General features: G+C 35.0%; 1 protein-coding gene and 1 long non-coding RNA gene across 2 annotated transcripts in view; one reads left to right on the forward strand and one right to left on the reverse strand.

Annotated features, from left to right (window-relative positions):
- Positions 1-21,366, reverse strand: part of LOC138696566 (fucose mutarotase-like) — a 217,981-nt gene that overhangs the window by 192,028 nt on the left and 4,587 nt on the right. The gene's annotated exons all lie outside the window — the stretch shown is intronic.
- LOC138697144 (uncharacterized) lies at positions 908-19,099 on the forward strand. The gene is made up of 2 exons (XR_011331539.1): positions 908-1,285; positions 18,717-19,099. It is a non-coding gene; the product is annotated as an uncharacterized lncRNA (long non-coding RNA).

Raw genomic sequence — 21,366 nt, forward strand, 5'->3', positions numbered from 1 at the left:
AAGGCAACATAAGACTGCATAAAAAAGGAAAATGATTCTGCCATGTTTGAAGCTACACCAGGAACTTAAATACGTGCAGTTTTATAAATTGAATATCTTCCATGTGCAAGTATTTACCTTGCTATGCAAAATAAATTGTAGAGCTTCAATGAAAGGCACAGCTGTACTGAAACTCACATGATAAACACAACAAGGATCCTCCTTCTTGATGCACTGCTCAAAACAGTTCTACCAACAATAGTCTTGTAGAAAATTACGCTAATCTTAGCGTGATCCGTATTGTACCTATATCCATAATGTACCGCCTTACGCGATTATATCCTCAAACGCGGTTAAACTCAAGCCGTACCCCACCCTCCGCACCCTCACCTGTCCGCTAACTTCACTACTAGAAATACCATTTGCTGTAAGATATTTGGATGGTTCCTCGGAAATTATTTCTTTCTGAGCTGTGCAATGGCGACAACTCAAGACAGAAAGTGGAAGCTTAAAGGAAATTAATACGTCGGGACGCATTGAAAATCAAAATCTGTAATTAAATTTGTTTCTTTCCTCATAGGCTTCGTTCCTATGTAACTATAGGATCATCCTCATATCCTTCATGGAGGAATAGCCACTGAACAAGCTTACAGTTTTCATTTCTTATTTTGATATGCACGTAGGGCTGTGTTACTTCCAGATCTCTGGGCTGATTGAATATCATAGCTGTGTAGTTACAAAGTTACTCAATCCGTCTGCTAGCCATTCGATCAATCAGAGAAGTAATAATTGAATCAGCTGTGAAGTTCAAGAGGCAGTTGATCCGTCCGAGTCATGAACCCTGAGACATGTGTCATCCCGTCATTAGCGTAACAAGGTTCCCACAGAATTAATTTGGGACGGCGGACAAAAAGAAAATACATGTAGATATATTATCCCAATAAAACGCTGCCACAACAATAGGAATTCGTGATGCATTCCTCAGATGTCGGCAGCCAATCCAGAGCGAGAGCGCAGCCTCCCCCCTCTCTGCTGCGAGCTCATTTACATGACTCTGCGGATCCTGTGCTGCTACTTCTAGTTGCCTGGGCAACAGCCCAGCTACCTGCCATGAGCCGCCATCTTGTAACATCTACATTTCACTTCATGATTCGCACGTATTTTCATACGTGTGACCAGCTTATGTGATCATTAACATACAATTTATGTCGTAAAACTGTTAACCCCTTAAGGTCACAACAAATCAACACACATCCGACGAATTTACGATTATTTTGTGATCTACAGAGTGAATTTTTGCAATATGGTATGTATTTCTTTCACTATGGAGAAAAATACTGTTTTATTTTATAATTATTGTTATTCCCACAGTAATATGAATCGATATCTATAAATTATGTAACAATGAACCGAATTCTTTCTGGTGTCAATATGAATATTAGCCTATATTTAATTATACAGATTCTTTGTATCGTATAGAGAAAATTTAAGCCTACACTACACAAAAACCGAATAATAACACAACATTTATTTAATAACAATACGAGTTACCTGGTTGAGGTTTTTTTCCGGGGTTCTCCCTCAACCCAATACCAGCAAATGCTGGGTAACTTTCGGTGCTGGACTCCGGATTCATTTCACCGGCATTGTCACCTTCATTTCATTCAGACGCTAAATAACCTAGATGTTGATACAGCGTCGTAAAATGACCCAATAAAAAAAATAACAATACGATTTAATGATGTCTTAGAATCTCTACTTCGGTATTAGGCCTATGTGAAATATCTGAAATCTTTATTAAAATTAGACGAGGACTGCAGAAATGAATAAAATAGTTAGGCCTTCTAAAAAACAAACAAATCTTATAGCGTATGAGTTATTTTCAACCACATGACACCAAGCGTAATACTTCTACGGGCCTTGCTCTTATGATTTCTAAGTAATACCTCTTGAAATAAATAAAACTTGTTTATCTCTTAGCAAAAATGTTGACCACACAATCCGAAATTAGCTACTAATAAAAATTACATAATTGTTTATAGTGTCGTAGCACGTACATCTTACAGTAGTGCTGTAATTATTATTATTATTATTATTATTATTATTATTATTATTATCATAATCATCATCATCATCATCACCTCCATTATTATCGTTATGCCTATCCTATTAAACATACTTTTCTTTCAATTAATAGCAGCTGAAGATAAGTTAATTTCATATATTTAGGAATATTCGCAGTGTGATAAGTTTGGAGAACTGTAGCACGGATTAATAACAAGTTTCTTACAGATGTTTATTGAAAACACACATGAAATTGTAAACATTGCTTCAGTCCGCTTAATTTTCGGCTTTGTCTTTATTTTAATGGCCAAATATTTAACTTATATTTAGGCCTACTCTTTGATACATGTACTTCTGCTTTTTACTTTCTTTAATAACAAATTAAATTATTACAATTAAATTAAATTATTAATTATTTACAAATTTGTAAACCTTCGCCATTACTTGCCTATTCATGTCCTACGTTTGGTTTATTTGGCTTTAGTTGAATCTGTTATCCAATATGGTACAACTGGAGGGGGAGGCATTACAAAAACTGCTCTTCTTCCTCTAATTATGTTGCAAAAACGTATAATCAAAATTTGTTTGAAAAGACGGCTGGATTATCCAACAAACTTGATCCATTCCGAATTGAATGCTTTTAAATTTGACAAAATTTATAAATACTCTTTAATAAAATTCTATCATAAAAACAGAATGAAATTTGTAGCTCAGCCACATGATCATAATAGCCTACAAGACGAAATTAAATTCTTAATTTAGTTGAACCTAAATGTTTCACATCTGCTGCTTTACTACACAGTACAAATCATGGTCCAAGTCTATATAATTCGATAATAAAATTTCATCCAGAATTGACTACTTTAAGCAATTAAATTTTCAGATCCAGAATTAAAAAAAATATATGACAGACTTCCCTGTTTATATGTGCCATGTATTGTAAAACAAGTTTATTTCTACCCTAAGTATACTTTTTCCATCTTATCTTTGTTGCTATATCAACTGACTTGTACTAATTATACTACTAATAATAAGTTAATATTAATCCATCACCAATCTCAACATCGTCTCTTTTTTTACTCAGTTATTACTAGTATTATTATTACTAACTTTATTATCATGTTTATGTGACCTTTTTTCTTAAGTATTTTGTCTACAAATTATGTATATTTATGTATGTTTCTATCTACTCTTCTTAAGAATGTGATCTTAGTGCAAGAATTTTAAATTTTATTTTAGAAACAGTGGAGATTTCTATTTTTGTGAATTACCGGTATGTATAATCTGTGTAATCAGAATCTTAAATTTTAATTCAGAAAAAATATGCATGTTTGGTGAACAATGTAAAACTGTATGTCATTTTCAAGTCTTTCTATCAAAACGGAACTGTCCCCGAACACGAGCATTGATCTTTAAGGGCATTTTCATGTAGCGTTTTTATGTGCATGTTATTATTAAATAAATCTAAATGTGAATCTAAAAAGAGAAATCAATTATTTCGATCTCTACTACTACGCCTGACACAGTACTTCATTTAATTTTGGTATATGAAGTTCGTCATAGGCTAATCTAATGTTTTTGCAGGTGTTCTGACTTGTTCCCAATTCAAATTTTTTATTTGATTCTAAGACTGCTTCTGAATTAGGTATAATCAAGACAAGAATTTCAATGATAGAGTTATAATATTTCAGACAGATTTGTATGAACGTAAATTTTACATATTATTATTATTATTATTATTATTATTATTATTATTATTATTATTATTATTATTAATATTATTATTAGATGGGAGGATAATATTAAAATGGATTTGAGGGAGGTGGGGTATGATGATAGAGACTGGATTAATCTTGCACAGGATAGGGACCGATAGCGGGCTTATGTGAGGGCGGCAATGAACCTTCGGGTTCCTTAAAAGCCATTTGTAAGCAGTGGCGTAGCATGAAATTTTGAGCAGGGGAAGCTAACTCAAGTTGTCTTTCATGTACATATGATAAAACGTATTACAAATATATAGTGTAAAAATAAATAGTAGTCAATGTCAAGTCAGCAGTCCGAAAATTGGTTGGAACCTCGTAACACCAATAAGGCATGACCTCAAATGGTACGTAGTAAAATATGACTTCATGGTTTACACATATCTCTAACAAATAGACACGGTCATTTGTTTTTTAAATCGCACTTTTGTTCGTAAGTCAGTCTTGATAATAGAATTGTCCTAAAAATTCAAGTAAATTAGTGTCAGGAACTGTTATTTCACTCATTATTTATTATATCAGCCACAATGCACACTAACACTTCAACTGAACACAACTCACGAAAGGGATAACTCGGAAACTTTCAATGTCAAAGCTAGCTTCTTCCGTGCCTTGCGACCAGGGTAGTTAGAAAGGAATGGAAAATCTGCGGGGTGGGTTACACAGAAGAATGAGTGTAAGAAACCAGCCTGCTTGGAAGCTGGTGTGTGCAGGCTTCTTGTTTACTGCTGCATCACAAATCATCCTGAGCTGCCGCATCACAATATTTAACACATAAATATAAATTCTATTAAAATTAATAAATAATTTTGTTCATAAACTGCAGGTTTATTATGAAATTATTATTAACTGGGGAAGCTGAGCTTTTTAGCTTACATTGACGCTACGCCACTGTTTGTAAGTAAGTATTATTACTACTACTATTAGTGTTATATTATTATTATTATTATTATTATTATTATTATTATTATTAATATGTTGTTGTCTAGTGCCTTGCATCTGGCAATGAAGCCATTAGCAGTTATTATTAATATATGATTATTATTATTATTATTATTATTATTATTATTATTATTATTAAAGGTAAAGGTATCCCCGTAACATGCCATGAAGGCACTTGGGGGGCATGGAGGTAGAGCCCCATGCTTTCCATGACCTCGGCACTAGAATGAGGTGGTGTGGTCGGCACCACGCTCTGACCGCCTTTCACCCCCGGGAATGACCCGGTACTCAATTTTATAGGAGGCTGAGTGAACCTCGGGGCCGTTCTGAAAGTTTGGCAACGAGAAAAAAATCCTGTCACCACCAGTCCGTAGCCAGCTGCTCTACCAACTGAACTACCCGGCCGCCATGATTATTATTATTATTATTATTATTATTATTACTATTATTATGATAGGGACGAGAATTCTAGTGATTTTCATATAGTGCAAATTATGATAAATATGAATGTGTCCCGCACCGTGGCGTCGTGGTCTAAGGCATCCTGCCTGGGACTCGCATTACGGAATGCGCGCTGGTTCGAATCCTCATGGGGGAAGAAATTTTGGCCAGTGTATGGGACCGGTGCTCACCCAGCATCGTGATACACTTGGGGAGCTACGATAGGTAGCGAAATCCGGTTGCGAATGCCAGCTATAACGGCTGGGGGGATCATCGTGCTAACCACACGACACCTCCATTCTGGTTGGATGATCGTCCACCTCTGCTTCGGCATGTGGGCGTGAGGCCAGCAGTCGGCTGGTCGGTCTAGGCCTTTCACGGGCTGTAGCGCCACGGATATTATTATTATTATTATTATTATTATTATTAATGAGTGTGAAAAGAAAACTTACAACCTTAATGAAAGGAGAGATGTGACGATGACGAGACAGTCCTTAAAATGTGTCGAAATACAAACAGTTTTTAGCAGAGCATATTTTATTCAAAGCACAGATTAAACTCAGGAAATGCGTGCTACCAGTCAAGTTCAGACTCTTCTGCCGCTTTACCTTCTTCCGAGAAACTGTTCTTCCGCCTGTTGTTTTATACTGTTATGAAACTCGGCCTCTCACTACTGAACGGAGGTTGAGGGTGTCTGTGTAAAAGAAGCTCATAAAGACCGGAGAAGAGAGTAAAGACTTGCATAATGATGAACTAGTCACCAAACGTTACGTTCTTTAGCGCTAATGAGTCATGATGAGTATTATGAGCTATACATGCAGCATAAGAAATTTGGATAGGATTGGACAGTGAAGGGAAGAGATATTTAGAAATATAAAATATCGTATGTATTTCAAACTATAGTACACAGGCTGCAAAAGAAATGCCGAGTCAAAGTCGCTATCGATTTGAAATATCATGTTACGAGGACTTCGCTTAGGAAATAATAGAATTAGGCCTATACAAACACATCTGAACTGGCCTTAACTTTCTGAAGAGTTTTTATTCCATGCAAAGAAGAAATGTGTAGTTAAATGTTTCAATTAGATTCAATTTTCAGTTCTGTAACTGTATTTAAAACAAAATTTTATATTTACATTTATAATAGAGTCGATACTTTTTGTTAATAGGCCTACATTATGAAACGTAACTGGCCATAGGCCTATATTTCGACTGTAACAATTACAGCATCCATGGATAATAAGGAAGATTGGAATACAATATAAACTGCAGTTTCACTACTTTTGTGTAGTATTCTTATTAATGTTGTAAAATAAAAATATATGAATAATTTAAAATCAATTTATATTAAATAACAACGTGAACGTGTTATAAACGTCGTATTTACATATTTTTAAAAATCTAATCTCAGGAAAATAGCTTTCCACCTCGTCATGTTTGCTGAAGTCCTCGGAAAACTATATAATTTCGTATCGGCACTTCTTTTACAGCCCAGTGTACATGAATTAGAATTTCTTAGCAAAATTATCCCCAAAAGCAAAGACGTAAGTTATTCTGGATACGTGTACAGTAGTGGCAAAAAAACCGGACCGATCTATGTAGCTGATTTCAGAGCCTTGTTCACTCCACAGCACGATAGACTGGTAACTAAGACTTTCGTGGTTCGAATCCTGCCTGGGAAGGAAACGTTTTTTTGTTCCTTATTCAAATTTATTCCCAATACTTTTCGATTGCTGGTAAAATTCATGTCCTGGGACTAATGAGTTAATTAAGTAGTACAATACCGTTGCAATCGAAAAGTATCGGGAATAAATTTGAATAAGGAACAAAAAAAATTTCCTTCCCAGGCAGGATTCGAACCACGAAAGTCTTAGTTACCAGTCTCTCGTTCTCTGGAGTGAACAAGGCTCTGAAATCAGCTACAAGAGTCGGTCCGGTTTTTTTTTTTTTTTTTGGCCACTGCTGTACACAGTAATTGTTCGTGCTATGTTCAACTATTTCATTGAAATCCTGAATAAACAGAGGATAATGACATTAACTTATTATTTTAATGCAATATAAAGATCAACTCTCGAACGTCAAGCAGCCTTGAATCGTCACAGGTATTTATACCAGACTGAACTTTTATCTGTTTCGGCAACTGTTATGTATGTACAGATTAGAAGAAATAAAGTATGGACTCTAATACAATAAAATATTAATTGACTTACTAAAATACTAAACTGTCTTGAAAATGTATTATTGTACCACCTCATCATTACAAATATCTCGCTAGATGGCAGTAGTGTGTTATGATGAGCTTTTTTTCTTGTTACCGGTTGTGCAAACTATATAATCTTCATTGAACTCTATAGACGATTACTAGTCAAGAAGGCTTTATTGATTCAGTTACATTTTTATTAAAACAGTTGCATTCCACTTCAATTTATTAATATAAACAATCTCTGATACGTCACTATCCATACTATCATACAGCAGAAGCTATAACATAACCCAAATAATATAAGATGATAAATAATAGAAAAGTTTTAATTAAGGATGATGAAATTAACATTAATCATTTTAAAAGGTACAATTATTGAAAGTACAATGTTGGCAAACAAAAAAACAAATGTCAGGAAGGTGATAAAATTTGTAGGATAAGCGACAATTGATTGGCTGAAACACGTCGTTCCGTACGTTTTATTGGTCGAAAGTAGTATGATGTAGTAAAAGCGTAATAGTAATTTAAAATAATGGCATTACGACATATGAAGGTCTCTTCCAAAATATTTAATACCTTCTTAATCAACAGTTTATAAAGTCAAAACACCGTAGCCCAGTGCTGAAGTGTTATTTGTTCTTATTTTTATTATTCTGAGTGAAAACTTTCGAATCTGATTGTTCCGATTTCAACAATACATTTTATGGTCACAACACAGACTCTTTACAAATGCACCATGTCATTCTAACGCATGATTTCATCTGAACAAGGTCGAAGTTTGTTTCTTATCGACCACCTTCAATCGTTCAATTACAGCAAGCCGTGGGCACAAACACGCACCATCACCAGCACGAGGTTGGGAAGCGTGACTTTCAATGGCAATGTCAATACTTCATCTCCTGTAACTAAAACTTGCGTGTTCCAAACTCGTCTGAGCACTTCGCTTAATAGAGAACAATCTACGACTGTATTGATTGGAATAAACTTCAATTTAGTTTACTAATTATCTTATACGAATTGCATAAAAGTTTTTCATTTTTCTTCATCTCTCCTCCTTCTCCACCACCTCAACCACTTCCTTCCTCTCTTCCGATTTACCCACCGTACTATGTTTTCTAAACTTCGGAATCTCTATCTCCACTTATCCCTCATCTCCTTATCTACCCTCATCCTATTCCAACCCTTCTACATCTACCTCTCCATCTACATCTACTGCTCCTTATATTGTATTAATTCCTCCTCGTCCTGGATCTACCTCTTCTTCACATCCCTTGCTCCACCATCTGATTCTGCTCCTACCCGTCATCCTCCTATTTCTACTCCAACCCTTCTACTACGTCATTTTGACCTAACCCTCCTTTTTCCTTCTGCTCTCAGACGTTCTTTTACATCTAATCCCTCTCCACTATTACCTACCTCTTTTTTTTTGCTCCTATCCCTTCTTCTCCATCTCCTCATATCCTTTCCCCTCCTGTCACTCATATTCCTCATTCTTCTTCATCTATCCTTACTTCTCCTTTTGTCCCTTCTTCTCTTAATACACACAATATCTAATTCCACCCCAATCCAGCTATAGACTCAATAGCCTATTAACAAGTATTTATTTTGAACATTTTTATATCAGTAATTCTCCATTTTTTAATTTCTGCTCCTTTCAGTTCCCCCCCCCCTCTTCTTTTACTATTAGGCTATCTCTTTTCTTCTGCTATAACCTCTTCTCTTGCTTCTACAAGATCCTATTCGGCTCGTAACCTTTCTTCAACTTCACTAGAACCGCAAGTACACTTTCCTCAACTCCGAAAATACACTTTCCTCAACTCCGAAAATACTCTTTCCTCAACTCCGAAAATACACTTCCCTCAACTCCGAAAATACACTTCCCTCAACTCCGACAATACGCTTTCATCAACTCCGCAAATACACTTTCTTCAACTCCGCAAATACACTTTCCTCAACTCCGCAAATACACTTTCCTCAACTCCGAAAATAAACTTTTCTCAACTCCGAAAATACATTTCCTCAACTCCGAAAATACACTTTCCTCAACTCCGAAAACACACTTTCCTCAACTACGCTAGTGCCCTTTGTTCTCATTCTGCTTCCATTCTTCCTTCTTATTATTTCTCTTCTCTCTCTCTTCTCCTTACACTTTTGCTTTCATCCTCTCCTTTGTTTCTTTGTTTAGGAAAGACGGAGTCTTTATCTGTTACAACTTTTCAAAATGGTTTGGTGGGTTGATCATGATTGACTGTATATACACTTTTTTTTTTTCGATTGTCCTATAACAGCAAAATTGTTTTCGGGACACAGGAAAATGCATGACCTGAAGTAACTTAGTCATCAGCCCCACTCAACAGTTGACAACGTCCGAATCGCTATTCTCCGGATACAAGCCAGACATATTTCCGTTGACCGGTCAGAATGTAGATCAAACGGATACTCGACAATATTTAAAAAAATAATACAGTACATACAAAATTCTGCTTGATGCAATCCTGGAGTTCTGAAGTTCTTGAAACGTGTCAACTAAATTTCTCATTATATATAAGTGATTCAGCAAAGCTTTATTTCATCACTTTCATTGTAATATTTTTCAGGAAGCCACCAACGTAGCTCAGGCGGTAGAACGTTTCCGGCTGATCCAGAGTTGCGCTCGGGCGTGGAATCGAGTCCAGCTTGGGCTGATTACATGGTTGAGTTTTTTCAGAGGTTTTCCCAACCGTAAAGCGACTGTCAGGTTATCTTTGGCGAATTCTGGTCTCATCTCGCTAAATAATTCAGTAGTTGATACAGCATCGTTAAATAATCAAGTTAACAAATACAATTTTTAGAGCCATTAATATACAAAAGTTGCTTTTCTTCACATGCCATTCTCTCTTAATTTATTCTTTTCTCTATATACTGACTATTGTTATAACTACAGATAATTATCAGATGCTGAAGTCAACTCTGCTCCACCTTCAACATCATGTCTTAATCAACTCATCGACCCGAGTGACAAAATATTCCCTAGAACTTCATATCGAGTGCACCTCAGCACATGTGTGGACTTCGGTCCTGCGTTCATAGACATCTATGACGTAGTGCAGAGGGCGGCCACTAGAGGGAACCCAAGAGTTGGAGCTTAATCTGAGACGATTCTAACCGGCGTCGGAGTTGTATCCGGTGTGGCTTAGTGGATAAAGCATCAGCACGTAGAGCTGAAAACCCGGGTTCAAATCCCGGCGCCGGAGAGAATTTTTCTCCGTTCCATTACTCTTTCATCCTAGAACTTCAGTTTTCAACCACCATCAAAATACGGCATCATCAAATTTTAACTTTCAACATATACATACTTACATTTATACTTTTGAAATCATTAAAATCCAATATGCATATGCATCACTTCTTGAAAGCATGTTATCATTGAATTTGATAAGTTCTTTTAATATTTTGACTTAAGATAATGTTCCTATACTGTTTTATTCATTATGTATGCATTTTATATTTTATATTTCCCTTGTGTTCAATTTGTCTAATTTATTGCTTTTCCACCTGATGATGATTTTCTGTAAAATCGAAAATATTCTTGGATACAACCAAGAATTATAATGTGATTATTGTAACAAAACTTGTTTTTGTACCAATCTGTTAAGTTCTTGACTGAAATTGTAATATCATTTTCCGTATCATATATTATTCAATTTATCTGAACTTTAACTTCAGCAGACTTTTAAATTTAAGTTTTTAGTCAATACAGCTAAATATTTGTCATACCTGTAACAATGGAATGATCCATAACGAGTCCGTATCAGTAGCTTCAGTGCATTTGAACTTGTTTCCAAATAACCCGTAATTCATACCGTACTATTGATGGCAAATGGAGTAATGGTAAATTGAAAATAGAAACAAAGTACGCGAGAGAAACTTCCTGTCACCGCCTACGAATCTCATGGAATATGGAAGCATGTACTACCGATGAATATGCACAAGAGTAGAAAAACAGCAATTAGTTTTTTTTTTCAATTATTTCAATATTAGATACAGTAATGTGCCAGTAGATTCACCAGCGAGTAGCTCGATTTCGAGAACCTTACGGTCTTGTACAAGCGGACTGTTACATCATTACTGTGTACACATTCCCTTAAGATTACAGTAGTTTGAGCCACTTACTTAACGCATCAAAACGTTTTACTGACGTGACTGTACCATTAGCAATGGGGGTGCTAGCTATGCAGAGGGTGAGTTAAAGAGGGTTCGATTCCTGGAAGTAACCACTATCGGATGTAGTCGCATACTTTGAAGCATTCAAGTTTCTCGAGGGGAGCGGGAGAGGGAAAGAAAAAAAAACTGGGTCTTACATTAAACTGTACTGAAGCATGTGATTCTTATCACGCTCCCACATGTCGCTCCTAGCAACGATTGTGAGTCCGCAACATATAAGTCGAAAATTTAGTTACGGCTAAATAACAGTTCGTTCAGTGAATTGCAGGAAGCTTAAGGTTAACTGTTATTTATGCTAATAGCAGACTGTAAAAAACAATTTAAAACTTTCACTCTTTTACATCATAATAGGTGATAACAAAACGGTTTAAGCGGTATATTGTTGTAACATCCCAAGAATGTGTAATATCATTAATAGAAATAGGGAAGTCATGCTAGGAAAGGAAAGTTAATGACATTTTTACCGATAGTCTCATCGCTGCATGGAAGTCAGAGATCCGACGTATGTAAACACTTGTAAGTATTTGCTTGAAAGATATCAGTAAATACTTGTATTTTCATGAAAGGTAGCAGTAAACCTTGCATTATTTGGAAGGTATCAGTAAACATTTGTATTTACTTGAAAAGTATCAGTAAACACTTGTATTTACTTGACAGGTATCGGTAAACACTTGTATTTACTTGAAAGGTATCGGTAAACACTTGTATTTACTTGAAAGGTAGCAGTAAACACTTGTATTTACTCGAAAGGTATGAGTAAATACTTGGTATTTACTTGAAAGGTATCAGTAAACACTTGTATTTACTTGAAAGGTATCAGTAAAAAATTGTATTTACTCGAAAGGTGGTAGGAAATACTTGGATGTATATACTTGAAATTTATCCGTAAACATTATTAAATATATACTTATTTTATTTTTATTCACATTTCTACTATTATTGCCTTAAGAATGTTCCTATCTTCAGCCATTATTGTATTCTTCCATACTTCATTTGTTATTAAAACTTATTTATTTATTTATTTATTTCTCAACAAACTTGTTTGGACATAGAGGATTCGATGCATTCCAGTTCAAATCTGCCATCCCATATCGAATACAAAATAACTATATATGCTCTTTATTTAATCTATTCACTCATTTATTCAACTATTACCAGACCGTTCTGTTCCTTGAACATCAGTTGCTTGTACTAATACACAGCACGCCCTGTTACTTCACCTGTGCAGTACGATCGCTCTCTTATTCTTGTCGCAGACTATGTGTTTCTCTTTCTCACAGAGTAACAACATAAGATCGCAGCGCCACTGTTTACGTTCCACATACAAAATGGTCACCTAGTAATTACATATTCGTTATCTTATCTCTTTCTTTAAATTTTCATAATTTCTAATATTTTCCACTCTTCATTGTTCCTTTCTTCCATCGATTCATATACTTACGGCTTTATACGTTTATATGTCAGTGTTGACAGACTTCTTTGCGCTCGTTAAACTCGAATTTCCCCGCCTATCAACAATAATATATGGCCGATAACACAATTTTCTATATTCTATTTGCAGACGTGGCAAATCAGAATAGTTCATTGTATTATTATGGTGACAAGTCAGAGAAAATTCGATAGTGTAAAGTGTATTGTATTTTAGAACAGCTTAGACGCAAGAAAATTATCAATTTTGAATTAGTTTTATCAACGATGCCGTATGAAAAATGTGCCAGAAGTGCACTGCTTAACCTCTTCAGTCCCGAATTTATATTTTTTTTAAACTGAAAAAAAACGGACACAATCATTCTGGGGTTCCAAAAATTCCAAATCAAGTCTTTGCAGAAAATCAAATTTTGGGTCAATTTTGACTCTTGGTGCCCCCAAATTTTAAATTCTAATTTATAATTCTAGTATAGAAATGTTGAAAAAGTGATACTCTTCATTTCTATCATATTTAATTTTTCAAAATTTTCAAAAGTAGGCCTATCCAAGACACTGCGAAAAAATTAAAAGAAAATTATGTAGCGTATACTCTACAACAGGACTGAAGAGGTTAAGTAGTGGATTGAAGGACAAGCAACTTTAACAACTGATAGTATCTCAATATTCTTAGGTATAACAGGTGCTTCGATTCGACTGCTTTTCTGGATTTTAGTACTATAGCCTCATATATTTCATTGTTCCGAATTATAGTTGTTCGCATTAGGATTATCTTGTCAAATAAAATTCGTGGTAATGCAGTAGTTATCTTCAGTAATTTAATTTCGCTTTTTGAACTCATGTTTGTTGTCATTAAATAAAATTATATCTCGACCCCCGGTCTCGAAACAATTATTATTACCACAAACATTCGTTAAGCTCAATTAAATTACCGGAAAACTATCAGCACTCGTATTACAGAAGATGATTAACAATTATCTATTTACACTTTTAATATAATCTATTATACTGGGAAGCGAGGAGCCTCATGCCTCTCTTTAGTTTAGTTCTTAGTTTTTAGTTCTTTAAGGATTTTGTTTAGTTCCTTCATTAGATTTAATTTTAAGTTGTATCAAGTTATATTGTTTTAATCTTGAGGTTGTGTTTAGGTCAAAGATAAGTTGTCTATGTACCTGTCATTCGAATGAATGAATGAATTAATTAATTAATAACTAAATAAATAAATAAGTAATAAATAAATAAATATAATCTATTATTTAAATTATTTATTTTACTCGGAAAGTTGTGCATAATATTACTCAATGAACAAAATTAAAAAGATCTTTGTATTTTAACATATTTCTATTTAAGACTAAATTATATTTTCCAGTCCTCGGGCACTCTACTGTCCGTGACTGAGTATACAGCGTCGTTATTTACGCCCCCGTATTCGTAAATGTAACAATAAGGTTTCACAGCTCTTTTCGCCAACGCATGGCATTCGCAAGGTGGCACGCATGATTCCAGGAACCGGCCACATCCGGTGCATGTCGGAAGTTATCACTCGCACCGCATCCTCGTGGTAAGACATTGCTTCCATTCAGGTTCATAACAATTAAGACTTATAATATATTTTCTAGGAACATTTCGAATTTACCTTGCACGTAAAGGGACAGAATATTGATTGTGTGTGTGTTTTTTTTTTTTTCCTTATGCGATGGTTAATTCTTAAAGCGACCCCACCATCCGCTTTACGTCACAACACACATGCAAAAATATCGTCAACAGATTACGAGAAGGAAGAAACAGGGGTAGACAAATTCATCATTTTTCTGTAAGGGTTCTATCTTTTGAACAAAAAAAGACAACTGTGCACTTGTAGAGTGCAGGAAGTGTTACAAATATGGAATACCATACCATTGAATACTGAACGTAAAGTATCGTCCTGTTTATTGCTGAATGTCCCTGTGAATGATACACCGGGCTTAGAAGTTCATAAGATGTTATAAAATGTTTGAAAAAATAATTTCCTCGAAATCTAATAAGCTTATATTTCCTTCATAAAAATGGAGGTACAAATATGGAATACTATTATATTAACAAGTTACAAGATTAACAAAATTGCAAAGTCAAAATGGCCTCTATTAAGAAAAGCACAGAACAAGCATTCAGAATTTTCATTAGAAGGTGTTTTCCCAACCGTAATACTGAATCCGAATGAATCGTCTCTCACGTCTTTTCTCGAACTTCTTTTACGACTTCTTGCATTGCCTTTTCATTTCATTGTTTTCTAAGTTTGTTGGTGCAACACTAGTAACGAAATATAAAATCAGAGTATAAAGATGGAATACTAAAAATACTATTATCTCATATTTGTGACACACTGATGTTGTAAGTCATAACCTTAAAACATATCATAATTTAAAAACGAAATCAATTAAACATACACTGTTATAAACGTAGATTATTAATATTTAAATATATATGTAATTAATATTTCTAACATTAAGAAATAACAATGTGTATTCAAGAAAAGAACTTACAGCCAAAATTTTCACTTTCCTCGAAAACGCAATAAATATACCCCTTTCACAGTTCAGCTTCTAACTGCAAATTAACACATTCCCGCGAAAGAGAGTATCAGTGTGTAGTAATTTGGAAGGCTTTCGCTAGAACACAAGTCTCAGGTCGTATATCACACTATTTCATATTTGTACCCCTATTTCATAAGAGAATTTAAATAACTTTGAGCCGGAATAAGTATGAGAGAAGAAACAAAGAAGAAAAAGAAGGAAGACGGGGAAACACAAAGAGAGAAAAATAAGAGGAGAAAAAGAACCCAGAAATGAACCAAAAAAAAGAGGGAAGGAAAAGATAAAGATGAGATATTTTTAAGACAAGAAAAGCAGTAAACTGTTAATTATAACGGGTGATTCAGTAAAAGTGTGCGAGATTTAAGCAGGAACTAGGAGATACTCTTTTGAACATTTTAAGATACGGAACTTATGGTCTGCGAAACCAGATTAAGGTGGTACTGCTGCATCGTATTCTGATAACTCTTCGAAGAGTGTCAAAGTGTCTATCGTTGAGTCATAGTATGTTTTGTCATGCGACAATGAAAATACGATAGACAGAAGCATCTTGTGAACGATAGGTGAACGAATAAAATATGATGAATTGCCTACACGTTAATAATACATGCATATATTAAATATAAATAATAAATTTAATGTAAGTAGGTGTAAATAATAAACGTAAGCCTAAATAATATGGAAAGCATATATCTTTAGGTCCTCGTCGTCCAATCTCAAAATGTTCAGTACAGCATCCCCTATTTCCTGTTTACTTTTTTGCAAGCTTTTACTGAATCATCCCGTAGAATTCTATTTGGGTTGCGGAAGAGGAAGATCTTGTCATGATAGTTACAGTATTTTACCAAGAAAACTCTAATTTAAAAGCCCATGGATATTAATATTGAAACCCATTTGGTTTTTATAGATTTTGGAAAAGCATTTGATGAAATGAACAGGAACAAGCTAGGTAGTCCAAGATAATATGCACAATCAAATGTTTTCATTTATAATTTATATAGCTATAATGAAATTTCCGTGAGGACTGAAAGTGGAATATCTAATTATTGGGTTTCAATCAATCAGGAATGGATAGTTATTCTCTCTTTTCTTCATCGTCATGTACATGAATCACATTCTTAAAATATGGTGGCAGAATCATCACGCTGGAATAAAACTCAATGAAAATGTCTGCCTAGATACATATTCTTTACTAACAACATTCATGTTATCGTCAAATTGAGCCACCGGCGTAGTTCAGTCGGCTAAGGCGCTTGCCTGCCGATCCGGAGTTGCGTTCGGGCGCGGGTTCGATTCCCGCTTGGGCTGATTACCTGCGTGGGTTCTTTACGAGGTTTTTCCCAACCATATGGCAACTGTCAGGTAATCTATGGCGAATCCTCGACCTCATCTCGCCAAATATCATCTCGCTGTCACCAATCCCATCGACACTAAATAACCTCGTAATTGATACAGCGTCGTTAAATAACAAAGTAAAATAAAAAAATAAATAAATAAATAAAAATCGTCAAATTGGAAGATGATTTACAGCAAACATTTCTAACTTGCAACGCATTACTTCAACGATGAATATGTAAATATCCAGTAACAGAACTAAAGTGACGACGATTTTATGGATAGAAATAATATCCTGTAATATTTTCATCTATTGACTTTAATAGCTAGCTGTCTGGGTGACTAACTTACTGACTAGCTGTCAGGATGGAAGACTTATTAACTAGCTGTCTAGATGGCTTACTTATCAGCTACATGTCAGCTGGCTGGCTTATTAACTACTTGTCTAAGTGGGTGACTTATTACGTAGCTGTTTAGGTTGCTGATTTATTAGCTGTTGTCTAGGTGGCTACTTGTCTGGGAGGCTAACTTATTATCTAGTTATCTGGGTGGATGACATATTGCCTAGTTGCCTGGGTAGATGAATTATTATTTTCTGTCAGGGTGAATGACATTATTTTATAGCTGTGGGAATGGATGACTTATTACCTAGCTGTCTGGTGGTTGACTTATTAGTTATTACTTAGATGTTTGGGTGAATGATTTATTATCCAGCTGTCTGGATGACTTATTACCTAGCTATCTGGGTGGCTGACTTATTACCTAGCTGTCTGGTGGTTGGCTTATTAGTTACTACTTAAATGTCTGGGTGAATGATTTATTATCTAGCTGTCTGGATGACTTATTACCTAGCTATCTGAGTGGATGACTTATTACCTAGCTGTCTGGTGGTTGACTTATTAGTTATTACTTAGATGTCTGGGTGAATGATTTATTATCTAGCTGTCTGGATGAATTATTCCCTTGCTATCTGGGTGGATGACTTACTACCTAGCTTTCTTGGTGGATCACTGATTATGTAGATATCTGAGTGGCTGTCTTGTTGGATATCTGTGTAAGTGGTGACTTATTAGCTGTCTAGGTGGCTGATTTAATGACTGGCTTTCTGAATTACAGCTAGCTTACTGACTTATTACCTAGCTGGTTCACTGACTAATTCAATGACTAAGCCCCTGGTTGATCGACCGACTTAGAAGCTGATGATTCAATAATTGACTTTATAACTATCTAACCAATCAATCATTCAGTCAATACGAACACAATAATCTATTTGCGTGTATACTATTTACCATTTAGTTACTACGTATTGTACCTATCTATCCATTTATCTATTTGGTATTGGAGTCTAAGGTATTCAAGAAATTCCCTTCTTACATACAAATATTTAAGGTTCATTGCCATCTTCTCGTAACATCGCCAACAGATATCTTTAAGGAGTTTATGCAATTCAAACAACATAATGCAGTATATGTCTCTCAGTTTTCTTTTGATATTACTTCAATATCATCATCATTATCCTCATGTTATTCATTGGTTATATGACCAGCATGACGGAAATATATTACTTGAGACAACACAGAACAAACACCAAGAATATGTATACATACAGAATTTCTATGGAAGAGAGATAATCTTCAAAGACTTTAACACAAACCCATGTCGGACCGGGAAGAGTCCAACTGACTTCTTCTTTTAAGAGATTGACACAATGGGACGTACATGTGCTACCACCCGCATTTAGTAATCAAAGTATTCAGAAAGCTTTGAAAACGTTCTTTCTTCTATTATACACAGGTGAGGGTGATAACCGCTCCAAGGACAACATGGCGACGGGTAATCTCTTCCCCGAAAACCAGGCGCGTTGCCGGTATAACGAGCGGCAGTTCGGGTAATCACACGAGCGTCTTCATCAACGGTCGACTCGGAAGTGAAAGCAGCGCCGCCTGTGGGAACCAGAGTCCCGAGTGCCACACTTCCTTCAACATAAGCACTCATAATCAGTACTGATCTATAAACTGGTGAACTATTAGCATAGCAAGGGATGAGATCCCCGTACATACAGTCAATTTTGTCATCGAATATTTGCCTATATCGTAGGTATCCTGTAAGTACAGGCATTTCGGATTGTTTCTAAATTTTCCAAATGTACAAAAATTAAAAATGTATTTCATAGTTAACGCACTTGAAGTGTCTTCTAACTTACCTACATATTACTTTTTAATTTCTAATTACAGAAAGTAATGTAATGCTGAAAGAAGTTGATTTCGATATTTTCACCGAAATACAAGTTTTTGCACTATAGTGTGTTTTCTCATCGTTACAGCAAACGGACGCCACGACTGAAAGTTGATTTTACTGAATTCATAGTTCCCAACCTAAGTATTGCTGAAATATTACAAATAACTCCTCTAGAGCTGTAATGAAAACCACTGCCTTGTATGTATGCTACAATCCTACAATGCATGTAAAATTAATACGCAAAAGGCAGTGTTAATATACATTATACGAAACAAATCACTGCATTTGAAATATACTGAACTTCATTTCAGCAATTCAAACTTCACTAAACAAAAGAAAATAAAAATTATTCCAACTGAATATGAAATATTACAAGTACCTGAATCATTTTTACTTCTTCACATTGAAGTTGATGATGAAGTTTGTACGCTAGCCAGACTGACAATATCAGTCAGATGTTCAGAGTGTACTGTATGTACTGTAGCCCATATTAAAATTTTTAAACATTTATGGTCGTATTCATAGACATTCTTAGCGCGGCCTTTCGGTGGATGATCAGCGAACTAACGTTTTTCGTATTCATAAACCAGTGTTAGCGATATGATTTGATATGAATCCTGTACAAGTAACCAGTCGATAGCCGGGGCTAGTTTAGCACGCTCGTAGAGCGGGCTAGTGAAATGTCTGTGAATAGCTTCCATTATTTTCAAAATATACTATCGTGCAAAAAATACTGCACAATACACGTTTGTGAAGTGCTTTACAAAATCTCGGAAATTGGAAAACTCGCTCTGCTCGTTTTTAAAACGTTTCCTCGATTTTATAAAAAGCACTTCCCAACGTTTTATCGTAATATTGTATACTATTTCAGCATCCCTGGTATTGTGAACTTGGTATTTACGTGCCGCCTATTTGTTGACAGCGATTTCTCCTCAACTATTGGGTAAATTTTGTTTATATTTATTATCCACGGGATAGTTTATTTTGCAAGAATGCACGTAAATTAATAATAATAATAATAATAATAATAATAATAATAATAATAATAATAATAATAATAATAGTAATAATAATAATAATAACCGGCTATAAATGTATGTAATTTCAAAGCAGGTCTATATCGCCAAAGTGAATCTGTGAAATTTATAGTGACTATTTCGTTTATATGACGTCATTCTATTTTCGGCCAGTGAAGTATAATGAAATTTTGGATTCCAACCAATCACAGTCATACATCGCGATAATGTCTGCAGCTCGATTTATCACTATCAATTTATTGCATGGTCGTTCTTTTGTTTAGTCAGTGTCGCCAACTGTTTCCACGTAAATCGATGAGCATAAATCTACTGTACTAAATAAAGTGCGTCCACGCCTGTGGAGTAACGGTTAGCACGTCTAGCCGCGAAACCAGGTGGCCCGGGTTCGATTCCCGGTCGGGACAAGTTACCTGGTTGAGGTTTTTTCCGGGGTTTTCCCTCAACCCAATAAGAGCAAATGCTGGGTAATTTGCGGTGTTGGACCCCGGACTCATTTCACAGGCATTATCACCTTCATCTCATTCAGACGCTAAATAACCGAAGCTGTTGATAAAGCGTCGTAAAATAACATACTAAAATAAAAAAAAATAAATAAATAAAGTGCGAAATCCCACTTCCATGTCTACATCTTCATATTCTAATTCCATGTCCATTGTATCTGAAGAAAATAACACTCCTTCATAACAATTGTTCATTTAATTAATTTATTAATCAGGTTATTTGTAATTATACTATAAAATGTTTAAATTAAATTATGATAATGAAAGCGTATTTCTGTTGTAATAACGAGAGAAAAGCGCAGTACATGTAATTAACATTTTTAAACCTGTACTTCCTTTTCTCAATTGGCATTACTGAATAACATTCAATTTATTTATTGAAGTAATCGTTATTCATCTATTGCGACTTCACAATGCCTAAATGAGTTAAGTGTTCATAAATATACAATTATTAACATTTTGTGAGCGAATTTTAGGGATATATTATTTAAATTTTTATTTTATTCACGAAATAGTCCTAATAAATGTCACTCGCTTCGCTCGTGGATTTATCGGCAAATCTCAGACCTTTTGTGACATTACTATAGAATATATTGTCTATTGATAATACTTTTACAAATACTTGCTCTCGTCTCTCATATACTACATTCCTGATTCTAATCTAATCTG

The sequence above is a fragment of the Periplaneta americana genome, chromosome 3 (assembly GCF_040183065.1).
Source record: "Periplaneta americana isolate PAMFEO1 chromosome 3, P.americana_PAMFEO1_priV1, whole genome shotgun sequence".
In the NCBI taxonomy this organism is placed as follows: Eukaryota; Metazoa; Arthropoda; class Insecta; order Blattodea; family Blattidae; genus Periplaneta; species Periplaneta americana.